Genomic DNA, 18,533 nt, shown 5'->3' on the forward strand with positions numbered 1-18,533 from the left:
AGAGAGAAAGAAACTGCCCGGGCCAGAGTTCTCATGTTTTTGTAATAAGGTGCAAAGATTGTTTATGATACAGACTTAGAATTAGAACACAATCTGGTTTTGGATAAGCTAATCTTTTTTGATATAGTGAATTAATTGAAAGGTAAATTGAGACACCAGTAAAGTATTTGTTCATAAATGTAACTTTGGCATAAAAACACAAACACACGGGTATGGACAATTGAAAGGGGCTACATTCAGAAATACACATGAGCACTCAAACTCTTAACATTGCATTTTTATTCAGTGAAAAAAATATTACTTTAGCCTAATTCATCCACTTTCTTGAGAAAAAATCTTGCATTTACAGATAGCCACATCATTGCTGAAGGACTGAAATTTGAGGACAGAATTGATATGAACTGTTTGTGTGAGGAATACCATATAAAATGGATTTAGACAAGAATATGGATGCTTTAGGAATCCTGTAGTCCCTGCTTCAAATCCTAGGGGTTTTAGGAGCTTTAAACTTTGTGAATTTATTATGTCTGTTCCTATCTCAAAAGAAACTGTGAAAATAATATTTTTTTCTGTGTAAAAAAAAGCAGAAGAGGTTGTAGAAACCTGTGAGTTATTATACGTGCTATGTTTAAAACTCAGATTAATTTAGTTTGCATATACTTTATTAATTGAGTTAAGAACAAGAATTATTGAAACATATTACAATTGATTTAATCTCTTAAATACATTAAAACTTCTGAAGGTCAAATGGCACATATGAAGGTGGTATAAGCATACTTGTAAGAAAAAATCTGAATATTCTAGGGAAAATTAAAATTAAATTAAAATTTCTTAAAACATCTTTTATAATTAAAAACTCCCAAATTTTTGTGTGAATGTCTCTTATGTTTAAGTAGGAAAGCTAGTTACTACATATCCTTGCCTTTAAGGAAATTAGGAGCTATTTTGCTAGTAGCTTTACAGGGGGTGAGCATTTCATCCTAATTTTCTGTGCAGTCCAACTTTTGGTAATATATCTAAAACCAAAGTCCAGTAAAGAGAAAATGAAACTTTTGGGGGGCATGTTTACTTAATAAGGCTTACATTTTTTGTTTCTAAATATGTTTGTACATCTCTCCTGTCCTGGTTTCAGCCAGGGTAGAGTTAATTTTCTTTACAGAAGGTAAATCTTGTGTTTTGGATTTGGGATGAGAAAGTGTTGGTAATGTGCTGATATTTTGAGTTGTTGTTAACTAGTCAAGGACAGTCCAGCTTCTCGTGCTGGGCTGCCAGCGAGCAGGCTGGGGGTGCTCGGGGAGCTGGGAGGGGACACAGCCAGGACAGCTGACCCAGGCTGGCCAAAGAGATATGCCATAACGTCACACTCAGTATATAAAGCTGGGATGAAGAAGAAGGAAGTGGTGGAGGGATGTTTGGAGTGATGGCATCTGTCTTCCCAAGAAACCATTCTGTGTGATTCAGGACATGGTTTAGGGGACATGATGGTATTGGATAATGGTTGAACTTGATGATCTTGAAGGTCCTTTCCAACCTTAGTGATTCTGTGATTCTGTGTGATGGAGCCCTGATTCCCTGGAGATGGCTGAGCACCTGCCTGCCCATGGGCAGTGGTGAATGGATTCCTTGTTTTGCTTTGCTTACATGTGTGGCTTTTGCTTTACCTGTTAAACTGTCTTTATCTCAACCCATGAGTTTCCTCACTTTTACTCTTCCGATTCTCTCCCTTGTCCCACCGTGAGGGAGTGGGCGAGCGGCTGTGTGGGTCTTAGTTGCTGGCTGGGGCTAAACCACGACACTCCTAACACCTTCTATAATCACATGCATCTGAAAACCTGATGAAGGCTAGATTAAGATGTAAATTATTGGAATGAACATTTATTTTTTGCCAGTGCTTTCTGGGGGAAGCACTGGGCAATTTGAGTGACTTGGCCTGGTTAGTATTTATGTCTCAACCTTCCTGCTGAATTTGTACAGGAACACAGTGGGTACTATTCAAGATTAAAAAGTGGGTCACTTGGGACACAACAACCCCATGCAACACTAAAAGCTTGGGGAGGAGTGGCTGGAAAGCTGCCTGGCAGAAAAGGACCTGGGGGTGAGAGGTGATCGACAGCCAGCTGAATATGAGCCGGCAGTGTGCCCAGGTGGCCAAGGCCAACAGCGTCCTGGCCTGTATCAGAAATAGTGTGGCCAGCAGGAGTAGAGAAGTGATCGTGCCCCTGTACTCGGCGCTGGTGAGGCCGCACCTCGAATCCTGTGTTCAATTTTGGGCCCCTCCCTACAAGAAGGATGCTGAGGTGCTGGAGCGTGTCCAGAGAAGGGCAACGAAGCTGGTGAGGGGTCTGGAGCACAAGTCTTATGGGGAGCGGCTGAGGGAACTGGCTTTGTTTAGTCTGGAGAAGAGGAGGCTGAAGGGAGACCTCATCGCTCTCTACAACTCCCTGAGAGGGGGTCGTGGTGAGGTGGGTTTAGGTCTCTTCTCCCAAGTAACCAGCGATAGGATGAGAGAAAACAGCCTCAGGTTGTGCCAGGGGAGGTTTAGATTGGATATGAGGAAAATTTTCTTCTCCAAAAGGGTGTCAAGTGTTGGAACAGGCTTCCTAGGGAAGTGGTGGAGTCACTATCCCTGGAGGTATGACGTAAAGGACACTTTCAGACCTTAAAAATGTATCAAGTGAGACTATGAATTCTTCAAGTGCTATTTGATGGTGTGAAATTATCAGAGCATAAAACTATTCCGGTCTAATTGCAAAGTGCATTTTGAGTGAGTTGTTTTACACAAAAAGTAGTTCCACCATTATTGGAAATGTCATAATTAAAAGCTCTTCCAGTATAATTAAGAGTCCTCATGTCTAGATTAAATGAAATTTGTTTCCTGGTGAAAGCACTCAAATCTAGAAAGTGATAGGGTCAAGAGTAAAGAAAATTAAATTAAAATAAACCCACCCTTCACAGGATTATTTTTCCTTCACTCTGATTCCTAGTAAGGTTTTAGAAAGTTGCTAGGGTCTTCAAAATTAACATTACATTTATATTAACTAGAATTAGCTCTTTTTTCCTCCTTTAAAAAAGAATACATATAAGATCCACAATGCTTCAAGTAAGAAAATAAAAATAACTAAGAAAATAGTGGGCGTCATCCATATTATTGCATCACCAGCTATAGTATTCATGTATTTTCCTTTAGAAGAGATGTCTAATGGTTAGCACAGTGAATGCATCGGGATCATATCAAAATCTGATCCTGTGATGTTTGAGTACATGGAATTCCTTTAATTATTTCTCCTGCTAATCAGAATACGGTCTTATCCTCTAATGAGAAGCAAGCCAGTCTTGTAGGACACTGTCTTCCCCTCTCTTTCTCTTGAAACTCTTCTGTTAGTGAAGCCAAAAACCAAAACCATCGAAACACTCAGTGCAATTTCTCTCCCTCAGGTTAGAAAATCCCTGTCGTTTTATGCCCTAATTCTTCAGAACATTTTGCCCATTGTACTCATATTTTGACATGAATATTCTGTCAAGGATCAGTCAAGATCTTCATACAGTGTTTCGATGTGATAAGTAAAAGGAGGCTACATCAGGTCACTATGTTTTCTTTTGTTACACTTTTGCTAGAATCTCCTTTTTTTGTTCAAAGCTGGTCAAAATCAATTTTTTTTCTAAAGTGTTACAGTCCTTCCAAAATAAAACCTTCAAGAACACACTCTGAAATAGGAGAAAACTTTGCCAAAACATAATAGATATGCACAGTATTTGGCATTTTTTCCCTCCTTTTTCTCACTTTTCACCTTCTCGGTAGAGCACAAATTATATGCGCTTTTTCCTTGGTTATGGAAATTTGCACTTAAAAAATATTTCTGCTTTTTACGAATGTTGCTGTCTTCAGATATTCTCTGTTGAAACAAAAGAGGGGTTTCATTCCTTCTCATGTATTATGGAGTGATCTAGAATATTGTAGATTTTCAGAATCAATTGGTTTACTTATCAATTGCTTTTACCTTCCAAGACATACATTGAAGACCTACAGATTTTATTTAATATTGTGTATAGTTGTGCATGGGGCAGATTTATGTCAACAGTGACATAAGTGTTCTGGGTTTTGATGCTTCTCATTTTTTAATCTTCAATTAAATTTATAGCATCTGTTGACCTTTTTTATCTTCAGTTAAATTTTATAATGAACTTGTGGGTGTACACGTCACTTGCATTGTAACTGAGTTCTGAAAAGGATCTCACCCTTCTTTATATATTGGTGAGTGTGCTTACCGGTGTGCTTGTGAGTCATTCAAGCCATTTTGATTCAGTCAGGGTCTGAAATTCAAAAAAGAAATCCAAGAAAACTCACTGAGAGCTGGTGCATCGCATGCACGCCTGCATCATCACAGGGCCAGGGATGCAGAGTGTCCCTTCCCTGCCCTCTCAGCTCAGATTGCCCCAGTCCCTGGAGGTGGTGGGAGCAGTTAAAACCATCCAGGATAAAGCTGAAAGTGAGACTGCACATTCTGCCCAAGGTGAGCAAGCTCTAACTCCCCAAAACTGAAGCCACTTTTTTCTCATCACTCTGAGTCATGGGCTTGAAAGGGTTGTGATGGATTCTCGTATATACTTCACTTTGGCTCAGAAAAGCAGAGCATTTTCCTTCCCAATTCCAACGTCTGTCAGAGCATTATATACTTTCTTCAGCTGCTTTTATGTTAACAAAAATGTTTACCTGTTATTTTCTTCACTAGTGGCAGACGCAAATATTGGAAATTTTCAATGCATTTTTTTAATAAAAATCACATATATCCAAGAACAAGGTTTATTATAAAATATTTATGAGTTGAAGTCGTATCTACAGGTACATACCATTTGTTATGGAGTTCCCTTTTTTCTGTTTCATCAAAGCTTTGCACACACAAAAGGTAAAAGAAAACAAAGAAAACAAAGTTCTTTTTTTTTCTCTCTTCCATGATAACATTTTATCACGAACTGAGTAGTAAACGAAAGTGAAACAAGCAGACAAAATAATTAGAATGGAAACAGTTTGAGGTCCCTCTGTTCGCAAAAACAAACTGTCTGTAGCTGATTCAAATTACCCAAATTTCACAAAATTCATACCACAAGTCATCATCTGTCATCTCCTGGAGGAATATTAATTTACCTGGATTTATGTTTCATTGTCTGAAAAATTGTCTGCAGTATTTTTTTAAACTAAAGCTGCTCATTTTGAACAACAAACAGAGAATACAGACAGCAACAGTTTTATAAATGTGCAATACAAATACCTTTGAAAAGAATGTTTTGGATTATTAGCCTTCAGCTATCTCACTGTGTAATGTGATCTGGTATACACTTATCTTTTACGTTTAAGAATATTCACATTCTTCCTTCCATTATGATAGAATGACTTGGGTTAGAGTCCCAAGCAGAGCTATAAAGTAGTTGCAGAATGAACAATTTCAAGGGGTGCCCTGTTAAAAACGTACAAAGATATAGCTTAGTTGAGTATTGAATAATTGTTTCAATTATTGAATTTTTATCTCTAGTTCTAGAAGGATGCCCTATATGTGTTTAATATAGTGAGAGTATATTGGAATATTACAAGAATTAAATTTAATATTAAAATATGAAAATATTTATATCTAAATGTTGAATGTTTCACTTTTACCAGTGGAAAACTATTTTTTATCAACCTTTAATTTTTATTGGGTTGACCCAACCTTTGTCTAGGTTGGGTCAATCAGTCTATTTCCCCTCACCAAAACAGAAAATCAACTAGGCCAAGATTTGTTCTTCTAAATCAAAGACAATTTTAGAGGTTCTTAATTAAGTTTTATTTTTTAAAAAAATGATTGGTGTTCGACATTAAGGAGAAGATCCAAGTGTTTGTTTTATTAAATGTTTTCTTCTAAATAATTTAGCATTCACATCCTTTTCTCTTCTGACTGATACCAAATGTCACCAGAATGAACAAACTTCATATTTAAGTACTGAAGTTATACAAGACTTATTTTTGTGAAAAAAATTAAGTCTCTCCAATGGATAGGGCATCTATGTATATTTACGACACATTCAACCTTTTCAGTCCAGCATAGTCAATTTTCTCTATTTGCATTATGGTCAGAGCAGTTTCTAGAATATATGTGTATTTTTTTCAAAATAATGCAGCACTGATAGAGTAGGGAGTTGTGCCCTTTTATTTTTGTAATTTTCTTTTCTGTGTTTTCCACTGGGAAAATAGGACACACACAGACCCTCTCTGAAAGAAAACAACAAGTGAAAATGTGAAGTTTGCTCATTAAATGGATTATTCACTAGAAACAGAAGAAATTCTGGATCCAGCTTTATCTTTCTGTGTGTATGCAACGTTTATTCTTAATCTACTGCCTGTGTGCCACTCTACCTGTAGATGGGATGGATGTGTTTCTGCCCTGGTCTCAGGTTCTTCCAAGACCCTCCTATAAGGAGAGTAAATGATTGCCATTGGCTTCTGAATGGGTCTTCTATAGAGGTGATTAAAATCAGACCCTATAGGTCAAGAGAGTTTTATTTACTAAAAACATCCTTAGGGCTTTTTATGGTATTGCTCTTCACAGCAGTTTGGTCAGAGATGCACTGTCCCGAATATTCAGGAAGATGTAGAGGGTATGGTTTAGACTACGGCTTCACTAGAATAACTCCCTGAGGAACTGCCAACAGTAATCCAGCCAGACCTCATCTTTCCCCAGTTGTTTTCATCTGACTTAGGGTTTCTGTCAGTCTTCAATTGTTTCTTCAGTTGGTTCCCACTTCTCTGCAGGAACTCTCCGCTTCTCTCTTCTCTATAATACTGCTCATAAGAGTGAAAAGAGAGGAAATTGCATTGTTTACGTATTTTGGATGGTGTTAAGATACGGTTTTCTTTTTCATATGGATGAGCTTCTTGCCTCACTGGTGTGAGATGTTTGTAATCTATTGTCCCTATCTGCCTAACTCAAGCCTGATTTGCGGGAAAAAAAATATATCCAAAAACCAAAGCCCTCCTCCTTCCTGCCCTGACTCACATCATGCCAGTTAGGTGAGAAAGAAAAAATATTTCTTAGACTAAATGGCAATACATGAACTATTCCCAGATGACTCCCAAAACAGACTGCTATGTGTTACCTATCACTTAGAGGATAGAAGCTTACTGGGAGAGCAGCCTTTACCTAGATGAACAGCCATGTGAAGTTGTACCTGGAATTATTGTACCTTAGCCCTAGCAGCCTATTTAGGATCTCAGCAGGTATCTTTATTACTCCTGTCATTCTGTCACATGCTGGGAAAAGACCCTCTACCTTTTTACCACTGGTCCAAACCAAGGAACCAAACTTGTATTGGCTTTTCCTACTTGCATCCTGATGTTACTAATGGTCGATCTGTGGCAATAATCTGTATTTCAATCATTTTTTCACAATGACTGTAGTAACGTTTTCCACTAGCCAAAGTTTTTGTAAGATTTTCTTTTTCCCTTGTATTCCGCTCATTTCTCTTCTATGTCTGGTTTTTCTTCTCTTAACACTAAACCTCCCTAAGTTTGAGCCTGAAATGGTTATTTAAACAATACTGGCTATTCAGGCTACACTGGTTGTTTGATCAAGGACCGTACTTGAAAGCAGGCATTTTAAACTCACCAGATCTACCAAAGCTGTTATATAGGCTCAGCCCTGCGAAGCTTCCCATCCTCCCACTGCAGTCTGGGGAGACCGTGACTTGTGCTGATCTCTGTAGGCATCACAGAGCTCACAACTACAATTAAGCTCAAGACTCACTCATCTACTTCACAAGGCTGTTGTAAGGATTAATTAGCCAGTGTTTAGAAAGTGCTTCATGAAAGTAAAGTACTAAACATTATCGTCACATTAAAGACAAGCTGGAACCCCTTTGACAGAGTTACTGTACTATATTGGTTCTTTGTGCAGATAATTATACATGAAAAGATATTCATAATTGTATCAGTAATTCAAGTGACTCAATCCACTTTAGAAAATGCTCATCAGATGTCCCATTCCCATTATGCACAGCTTCTATAAAGTTCCAGCTGTTATGTGATCCATTAAAGGCAGGATCTACTTGTGTTGAGAACACTCAGTTTCAAACCAGTCTTATGCTTCAAAAATGTCTCACCATAGATTTGGGTCCTCTTTATAAAAGTCTAGGTGCAGGTCTGTGAGTACCACCACCCATAATTTGTTAGATCCTCTTACTAAGAAGAGGGAGTTTCTTCCTTACAGTTGGTCAGTACGGTTATTTTGACAGATATTAAGAGATACCAATAGATTAAATTGAAAAGCATAGAAATACTGGCAGGAGATGTTGAAGAAAGCTTTGCTCTTCTTTTTTTTCTCCTAAGTGCCTTTTTCATGACACAACACTGCCGTTGTTTCAAGGAGTCTGCAGCTGAAGGACAATAGAAGGATTTGAATGACTTCTTACACAGAACATAAATTTTTCTTCAGGTTTCTGTTTGCGGTATACATTTATAATCTTTCAAATCTGGCAAATGTTGGCTTGAAATCAGCAGTATTTTTTAAACCAATTTAATTATTTTGAATCATATTTACAAAGTATCTGGCTATTGAGATTTTTTAAAAATATCTGGTGTAGAAAAGCATGATGTTATGAGCTACCTTGAATTATTAATGTATTCAACCAGAAGGTAAATATTTCACAATCTTTGCTCAGGAGTTAAAACTGTCATAAGGAATACAATTCACACCATGAACATCTCATTTTCTTCCTGTATTAAAAACCATATGTTTATAATTACAGTATTGTATTGCTACACTGCAAATCTTAAAATAGTATGTGATATGAAGTATATAATTATCTGACACTTTACAGAATGTAGACAGTGTATTTGTTTGCATTCCTTTAGTTCTTATAACAATTCAAACCACTTCTGCAAGCATTGGAAGCCAACACTGTAGAAGTGTAAACTTGAGTTTTACTCCTGTGATTTCCAGCCTAGAGGCAATATTCCACATATTCCATCTACAATGACATGCACTGTATTCTTCCAACTCTGTCTTCATTAACAACCTGAGGGAAGAGATGTGTGTGTACGTGTGTCTGTGTGCCATTAGCACGGACTGTGTAAAACTAGAAATCAGATGGGAGGAAGGAGAGGGAAGGGGAAAAGCAAGGGCAAGGGCAAAGGCAAGACCTCTTCACGTGATGCACCCTTTATTTCCTGTGTTTTTAAGCTCTGGCCCTAGGGACAGTAGTGATATCTCACATAAAGACCATGCCTCAGTTAACTAGAAACTGAAAGTGCAAATTGTCCACTCATGCTGGGAAGCAAGTGTCTTAGCACAAGCACTACACTTGCTCTTAAGAGATATCAATCTATATATTCTATACATATCAATCTATCTCAGCTGATAGGCAAGACAGACCAGACAGCAAGGATAGATACTCAGCACACATGAATAACTGGAACATCTGGGAAAGGATACATTGAAGTGACTCCAGATATAAACCTGATTTTCGGAAGGAAGTACAACTTAACAGAAACGCAGATATGTAGTATTTGCCCATTATGTTAAGGTCAGAGGTCAAAGCTACCCCGGTAGTCTGAAAAACGCCTAGTTCTGAACACGGTTAGCTGAACTCAAGGCCAGGTGAGGTGCAGCAGTCGTTAGAGCTGTTCCACGGAAGGTTTTTTGTTACTTTCCAACTTTTTGTGATGTGATGCACTGTAGGAAAAGATACAGAGATTTTCTGCAATATTTATAAGCATGACAGTATAACATTTTACCTGTAATTGTTCTGTCCATCTATTTATTTTGACAGAATCAAATCAGAAAAAAAAACATTAGTTGTTTCTTGACAGGAAACAGCAGTGAGAAATAGCTGTAGAAAGCTTTTCAGTAATAAATGTATGTTAAATTGCATTAATATTACAATACATGGGTAGATCTTCAAAATAACTGAATTGTCTCAACTTTTATGGAAAAATTTAGAGTGGAACAGCTACTACCATGTTTTTAGAGTATAACACGGGTCAATACAATAATGTATTTAACACATTTATAAGGGAATTTTCCAAAATACTTAGTGACTTAAAACTGCTTCAATGAAAGTCATAGAACTTAAACATGATCTTCACTGGAAGGACATCTGATTTAACGCTGAATTCTTCATAAAAATTCCACCTTTTAATTATATAATAATTCAAAATAGAACAAAAAGGAGCCTTCCAATTTTTAGCAGACATGGTGTTTCCCTGAGACCGCAGCATGAGGCAGCAGGAGGTAGCAGGAGTCTCATATTCCTATCATCAGTTTACCACAAGTACATCCAGGCTTGCAGTAACTGGAGCACTGAATTCATCTCAGGAAGCACGGATTAGTCACACGAGTGTAAATATACCTTTTTGTCACCAAGAAGGCACATGTTTAATTTCAGCTTATGGTTGTTTTAACTCTAGTCACACAGGAGTCAGTCAGCCAACAGCAGAACAGGTTTTGGAAGCATGCTTTGCTTATTCTTCATGAATAACAGCTTTCTGAGATATAGTGGCTAGGCAAAGGTTTTCTAAAACCTGTCACTGAGTTTTTCCTTGAAAGTCGTAGAAAGAAGAGGATTTTCTTCCTTTATCAGTTTTAATACTGCACCCAAAATATCAAAAAAAGAAGAATTCCAGTTACATCCATCTTACTCTGCTTTCTTTTGAATGTCAGTCAGAGAGTCTTCCTGGAAGGAAGAATGAGTACATCACAGAAGATGGAGTTTGATCTTTGTATGAGCTTGAAGAAAAAGGAAATTGAAACCTCTGCCACCATCTGAGTGAGAGTCAGGATGCCTAAATGGTTCTCAAACTGTGCCAGCTGCACCATGGTTAAGGTGTGACAACAGGTGAGAGTCTGTCTCCAAGGCATCATGTCTTTGCTTTAAATTCTCTCTCCTGTTCCTGGTATCTAAAGAAAAAAAGTGATATATAAATACATATAGAATAAGTCTAGCTCTTTACCACAAGATGCTTTTGTATTTTCCATTGCTTGTTTTCTTGACCAGCAAAGCAGTATGGGAGTTCTGGAATTATTAATCTCCAACAAAACAAAAAAACAAAAAAAAAAAGAAAAATATTTAATTGTGTATATGGTGAGGATGATTCTTTTTGGGATACTAGTGAGATATGGCCTGTTTTCAAATAATCCAGACACTCAGGCAATTAACCCACTGAAACTAATATCTCTAATATCTTGCTTTTCAGCTGACACGTTGATGTCTTTTTTAAAAAAAAGAAGGTGTTCTGTGGAAATCATTATCTTAATGAAATACGTAATCACCATAAGTAGGGGAGATACTCCTTTGGAAAAAAAAAATCCAAAACTGGAAAATAATAATAATATATGCTGAATGGAAAAGATAGTAACCCAGGTTTTTGTTCTAGAACCTGGGAGCTGCAGAGAAAATGGCATTAGAGCTGCTCTGCTGAACACCTCAGGATTTTTCCAAACAGTGGGATGTTGACAAAATTGACTTCAGCTTTTTTCTTTAGATGACAAGATAAAATGTGCTATTAAAAATATTGACTGGTGCCTATGATATATTTCCTTTCCCCCAACTACTGTTCTTTTGAACTACTGTGCCCAAATATGACTGTTAAGAAGTATATTTCATCAGACCATTAACGGCAATGTAGAATAGCACCTCTCTATTATTCCCAAAGATATATTTGCTGAACTTTTCACACTATTAATTTGTAGTTCATAGAAATTGCTGTAAGAAAAATCAATGGTTTGTTTGATCGGCTCTTCACAGAACAGTATTCACTCTCTCTTTGGTCATTTTATCAAGAAGATATTTTACAAGTTCCTACAATAAGTAACAGTTAACATTCAGCATCATTACACTCTTAAAACCATGAACATAATTTATTTGGTAGCTTCTGTGAATGGGAGTAATAAAATCAACTGAACAAAAGTTTGAGTAATGTCAGAAGATGTTTCATCAGCATTTTTCTGATTATCTACCATAACCTCTAAATGAATAGCCACAATTAGCATCTGTAATATCACTTGCTGTAGAAACAGTCCAGTTCCATATTAACACTGATGTAGTCGCTATTAACATGGAGAAAAATAAGATAAAATCTATGAAGAAAATGTTACTCCTTATATTTTGTACAGGAGTGATTATTAAAAACCTGACAAAGGTTTTGCAGGGTGATACTAGGCTACTACCAAGGACTGACGTATTCTCCTCCCCTGTTCTGCACATACAGTTCTTCATTGGTTATAGTGATTAACCACTGAATGGTATAGTGTGCTTTCCGTGTGCAGAAAGGACACAATACACATAAAAACATTATTTCCCAGGGTCTTACACTGTTACAAGACTAATCTATACCAAACAAGTGAAATTCAAGAATAGCTATGCTCTTTCAGGCAGCACCCTTGTATCAACAGTTCTGGGGGCTGTAGGTTTCTCTGTGGGTCTCTGTTTAGCCACTTTCCAGACTACTACAGATTTTTTTAGGTAACAGATACCTGGGATGTCTTTGAGGTAATTGTCATTTGCTTTACCACAGCTTTAGTGTGGCAAGCTCAAAGCAAGAGCTAAGCTTTCTTCCTGACCTTCATTTTGAGGCCAGGTCTAAAAAGGGATACCAACATTCAGAGGTGTGCAACATTTTCCAGAAAATTAGCAAATCTTACCCCATTTTCCCTGCAGAAAGAATTGTCAGGGACTGTTGAGGAGTACTGCTGACAGAACAGTACAACAGTGGTTTAATGAGAAAATACTGCAAAACTTTTCTCAGAGATGAGCACCACTCTGGGGCTAGCTAGTAAAGATTAAAGTCCTTAGTTGAAGACCAATTTTTCTTTCCTGCAATATGGCAGGAAATGAAGCAATCAAGACTGTAAGGAGTGAAGACATCAAATCTGTATTAGTAGGTATTGTGTTTAATCTCTTGGCATGGAAGAATGGGTGAAAGTAGCTTGCAGGTAGATTTTTTTTAAAAACAGTTGAAAAAAAATGAGATAGTAAAAGAGAATAGAACAGGATACAAACAAAGAGATATAACCAAAGAAAAAAGACGGGTTTCAGGTAGAGAATTTCCACAAGGCAAAGCAGCAGGTGTTAAACTAGAACAGTAACTAAAATACCTGAAGACAGGAGTGCAAGAAATGTTGGCATAAAGCCCTCATACTTTGTAGGCTACCAATTTTTTCTTTAAAATCAAGTTAGAAGATTTCCAGCATGAAAAAAATGAAGAGAAAGTATCTATTATACACCAAACAAAAGTATGATGTCCATATACTTTCCATAGACTAAAGCCCTGTATTCAAAATTACAAAACAATTTCTGTCCCAAGTGAAAGTCTTTACATGGCAAATCCTTTACTACAGAACAGAGAGGAAGGAGAGAGTAAGAGAAGGGAAAAAGTATGCTCTGGCCACTCATTCCTTTCTCATTTCTTTCTAAAATTGAAACAGCTAAAGCTGCTGTTTTGCAGCCACAAGTGTGAAATTCATTGCTTTTTATAGATTCAATTCTAAGAATATTTCTTAAGAGTTACAGGTGGAGTACCACAATCCAGCTTTCAGGACAGTGTGCTTTTCAGCTGGAGACTTGGAACACAGAAGCAGGAAAATAAACAGGAAAATAATGTTAGATTATGAGAACCCTGAGGCAGCAATCAATGCTTATAGGAAGTCTTTATGTAAAACTCTTGCAGACAATAACATTCCCCATAGAACTTGGGCTTCATAATAGCAACCAGTCATTCGATCGACTTATTCTTCTTGTTGTGAATAAATACTGGTGTGTTTATAATACAGACGGAACTTTTTATAGAAGTCACAATCTTAAAATTAATAGATACTGTGGTCCACAGGCAACATTGTATAATCCATTGTGATTGGGAGAGCAATAATTATATGTACTTAACCAATATCCTTAAGTGTCGTGTTTAGAGGTACAACCTACCGAACAAAGATCAAAGGTTCACTGCAATCAGTGGAGAGATTTAGATTAGTCTCAAAAGGCTTTGAGTTACATGAAACAAAGAGCCATTTGCCCTGGGAAGATGAGAATTTTAACTGATCCTAGTGGTGAAAGATCTCAAAGCTGTAAGCTCAAACCTTGGGTTTGGCACCATGCGCTATTTTCAGCACCCTTTGGGATTTAGGAAATTTGCTTCAGCATTGCAGTCCTGACTGCTACTCTCTTCAAGACAGACAGAAGGACAAAAGCACTCAGAGGTGAACAGATGAATTACTATTTGTTTTAAATCATAGGAGATGATGCCTCAATGAGGGCACTTACTGGAAAGAAGGTATTAATTTCTGGTCCCTGCTTCTAAGACTGTTTATGCATTTAGCATGAAATATTCATTTAAATGCATTAAATTTGCATTGATAAAACACATTATATTGTTTTGTGATTTTGTCCAGCAATGACCTACTATTAAAACTTGTCCTAGTAGAGCTGTGTAGATTCCCGTTGAATATATAAATCTGAACATACTGGTTTTGTGAGACTAACATGGTTTTGAATGTTAATCTCAGTCGGGAGTTTTACCTAAAAAGAAACCCTCCCCGAGATATCACTAGCGTATCTTGACATATCAGAAAAACTATAGATCTGCCTAAAGAAACAGGGGAGTGTGAAAATTTATCCTCAACAATTTCCTAAAAACAGATTTTGTCAAAACTGGAATTCTAAATTTCAGACAACTTCTAACATGCCGAATGATAATGCTGGTTAGGGTGCCAGGAACCATTTAGACAAGACATTGCAAACCCTTCCCTGGGTCTGAGCTCCAAGAAATACATCAAAACATAAACAGAGCGGCTAGGGCATGATTATAATTTTAAAATGCCTCATATTCAAACCTCCTGCTTTATTTGAATGCATAGTATGGATGAGCTTTTCTGAACAGTAGGTCTCTTGTAAGGCAATGTTTTTATCAGAAAACAACCAGCTTTAAGGAGAGGTTAATATGAATACTGTATCATGTTACCTCTCCGTGCATTCTCAAACTCCACAGAAGGAATCTGGAAGTAACAAAAGCCTTAAGGAGCCTTGTTTCCTTGTCAGGTAACATAGAAATATCATTGTTAAAGTATTATTCAGTGTATTAAAATTAGCAACATATTTTAAGTTGCATAAGACACATTAAAATTGTGAAATAGACGCCAGCCAACAAAATTCCTACTCTTTCCAAGGCCACAGCGAAGTAACAGCAAAAGGGTATTTTTTGCCATGCTCTGTCAAGCAACTGACCTGGTAGAAAAATATACATTGCTCTGTGGCTAGTGCAAATCCAGACACTTCCTTTGGGCACCTTCTGCCCCTTCAAGCTCTTGTGCCAAGGAGAAAGACATAAATCCCTCTATTGGTAGTGGTAATACCTTGTCAGAAAAACAAGTAAAACTTTACCTTTCTTCACCAAGAAAGGGACATGGTCCCAGGGACACACACACAGAGAAACATTTTGTTTTGGAGCATGTTTGTGACATTAGCTTGGATGTGGAGAGAAGTGACAGATTTGCCATTTTCCAAAATATAATCCCAGTATAGTTGAGAGCAGATACGAAGTTCTGCTTAAGGCAGATGGCAGTAAGTGAAGTCTGTTTATTTTCATTAAAGAGGTGAGTATTACAATCAAATACATAAAGTGTGTTGTACCTTAGAATGAAACTGAGGCTGTGGGATACTTAAGGACCACTTTAAAGTTGTATATTCTATTGTCCTGGTTTCAGCTGGGATAGCATTATTTTCTTCATAGAAGCTAGTATGAGGCTATGTTTTCTATTTGGGATTAAAATAATGTTGATGACATGCTGGTGTTTTGAGTCGTTGCTGAGCAGTCAAGGACAGTCCAGTTTCTCGTGCTGGGCTGCCAGCGAGCAGGCTGGGGGTGCCCGGGGAGCTGGGAGGGGACACAGTTGGGACAGCTGACCCAGGCTGGCCAAAGAGATATTCCATACCATACGGCGTCATGCTCAGTATATAACGCTGGACCAAAGAGGGAAGAGGGGGGACACATTCAGAGTGATGGCATCTGTCTTCCCAAGAAACCATTACGGGTGATGCAGCCCTGCTTCCCTGGAGATGGCTGAGCACCTGCCTGCCCATGGGCAGTGATGAATGGATTCCTTGTTTTGCTCTGCTTGCGTGCACGGCTTTTGCTTTACCTATTAAACTGTCTTTATCTCAACCCATGAGCTTCCTCACTTTTACTCTTCTGATTCTCTCCCCGGTCCCACCGTGGGGGAGTGAGCGAGCGGCTGCGTGGGGCTTAGTTGCCGGCTGGGGCTAAACCACCACATTCCTTTTCGGCGCCCAACGTGGGGCGCGAAGTGTTTGAGATAACGACAGGATTGATTGGAATGTGCTAGATTAAATTTATAGCTGTTGTTGCTGTTTAGCTATTAATTGCCAGGCCCCTGGGCATGCCATGGGTTTGCTTCCCTTACGTGTATTAGAGCCCGGTGCTCGGCAGTGGCTGCCTTCTGCTGTCGCTGCTGCCGTGCTGCTGCCCTGCTGGTCGTCCGGCTCTGCTGGGCCTGGGAACACTTTGGTAACAGCCACGGCCACGCGCCTGGGCTGGCAGATGGCCGGGGCATCGCTGCTGTTCTTCTGCTGCTGTCCTGGACGGGCTGGAGCTCCGCTGTGAACTCGAGTCGAAGGGACTGTGACCCGTGGGTGAGTCCATGTGGGAGCAGGACACCCCGCAGCGTCTGTGGCCACACGTAAGCCCACGCCAGAGCAGGTACATCTCGACGCATCTGTGGCCATGGCTCTGTCTGTGCCACAGCAGGGGTACCCCTGATGGGATTGTGGCACACGGATAAGTCCATGCTGGAGAAGGTACACCTCGAAGCATCTGTGGCTGCGCATATGGTCATGCTGGAGCACCTCAAATTATGTGGCCATGGATAAGCCCTCCACAAAGCAGGTATACCACTGGAGGGAATGGAGCTATAAGTAAGGTCATGTTTACTTCTGAAGGGACTGTGGCTGTGGGTAAGGCCATGCAGGAGCAGGTATATCTCTGAAAGCATTGTGGCCCATGGAGGAGGCCATTTTGGAGCAAGTGCACCTCGAAGTGACTGCAACTGTGGATAAGTCTATGCCGCAGCAGATACACCCCTGGAGACTGTGGCTCATGGAAGGGACTGCACTCTGTGGATAAGTCCAAGCCGGAGCAGGGGCAAGGGGAGGAGTTCATGGTAATGTTAAACCCTATGGTCTGGTCCAAAGGGCCAGAGGTGGGGTTTGTAATGGAAATACCTTTAAATTGTTGCAACCCATGATCTGAGTTGCATGTTATAGGAATTACTATAGCAGGAGCCACCCGAACCAATGGAGGACAAGCCTTATAAGAAGCAGGGCAGGCACAGCAGTGACCTGACCTGAGCTGGTTTTGGTGCCCAGTAACTCCACGCAACACCCCACCTCGCCTGTCCTGAGTGACCACCGTAAGAGATGGAGCTCAAAGTCATGGACTAAATGAACTCAATGGACATTTCATGGACATTTGTGGACATTTTACAGACATTTTACAGGGGTGATTCATTGACTAAGGGAATAATAGCTGTGTATTATATCAAAGGACGGGAAGGGAGGGATGGTTAATGAGGTTATCTCTGGCCAATGGGATATTCCATACTATATGACATCATGCTCAGTATATAAACCTGGGGCAAAGAAGAAGGAAGAGGTGGGGACACGTTCAGGATTATGGCACTTGTCTTCCCAAGTAACTGTTATGTGTGATGGAGACCTGCTTTCCTAGAAATGGCTGAACACCTGCCTGTTGATGGGAAGTGGTGAGTGAATTCCTTGGTTTGCTCTGCTTGCATGTGTGGATTTTGCTTCACCTATTAAACTGGCTTTATCTCAGACCATGAGTTTTCTCACTTTTACTCTTCTGATTCTCTGCCCCGTGGGAGAGTGGGAGCGAGTGGCTGCGTGGTGCTTAATTGCTGGCTAACCCACCACATCTATGAATGTGCAATCAGACTACCAAAAGACATCAGGGGACTTAGAGAACAGGCCCTTCAAGAAGTGGCCCTGTTTGTCAGCAAAACCAAGTAATCCCTTAAATACACTGTGAAATATTGACTGTATCTTACAGTTGGTGCAAAAGACACAGGCAATGGGAAAGTTACACACCTCTGGAGATGTACCTCTTCTAACCAGTAAAAACTGAGAATTCCAGTTAAAATATATTAAAGAAGGAACAGGTTATTCTTCACTTTGTTTTGTATGCTAGATAGTGCTCTGTATATTAAAGATCATCTGTTCCTTGATATTCTGATTCATTCTATAATTCCTGTAAATTTTATTCAAACACTTTTTATAGTCAGTGCACATTTATTTCAACAATTTGAAGGTTGGAGGCAAGGTGTTACCATAAGCAGTAGGGGAACACTCGAAACTCCATTTTTTTCAGAGCTGTTAACATCAGGTTGCTCATATTGCTGTAACACAAGAAGACAGAAACTACAGTGCTGATTTTTAAAACCATGTGCAAGCAGCCAGGCTTAGCCAGGCACCATATTTACTGC

This window comes from Phaethon aethereus, assembly GCF_964289735.1.
Source record: "Phaethon aethereus genome assembly, chromosome: 4".
Classification (NCBI taxonomy): domain Eukaryota; kingdom Metazoa; phylum Chordata; class Aves; order Phaethontiformes; family Phaethontidae; genus Phaethon; species Phaethon aethereus.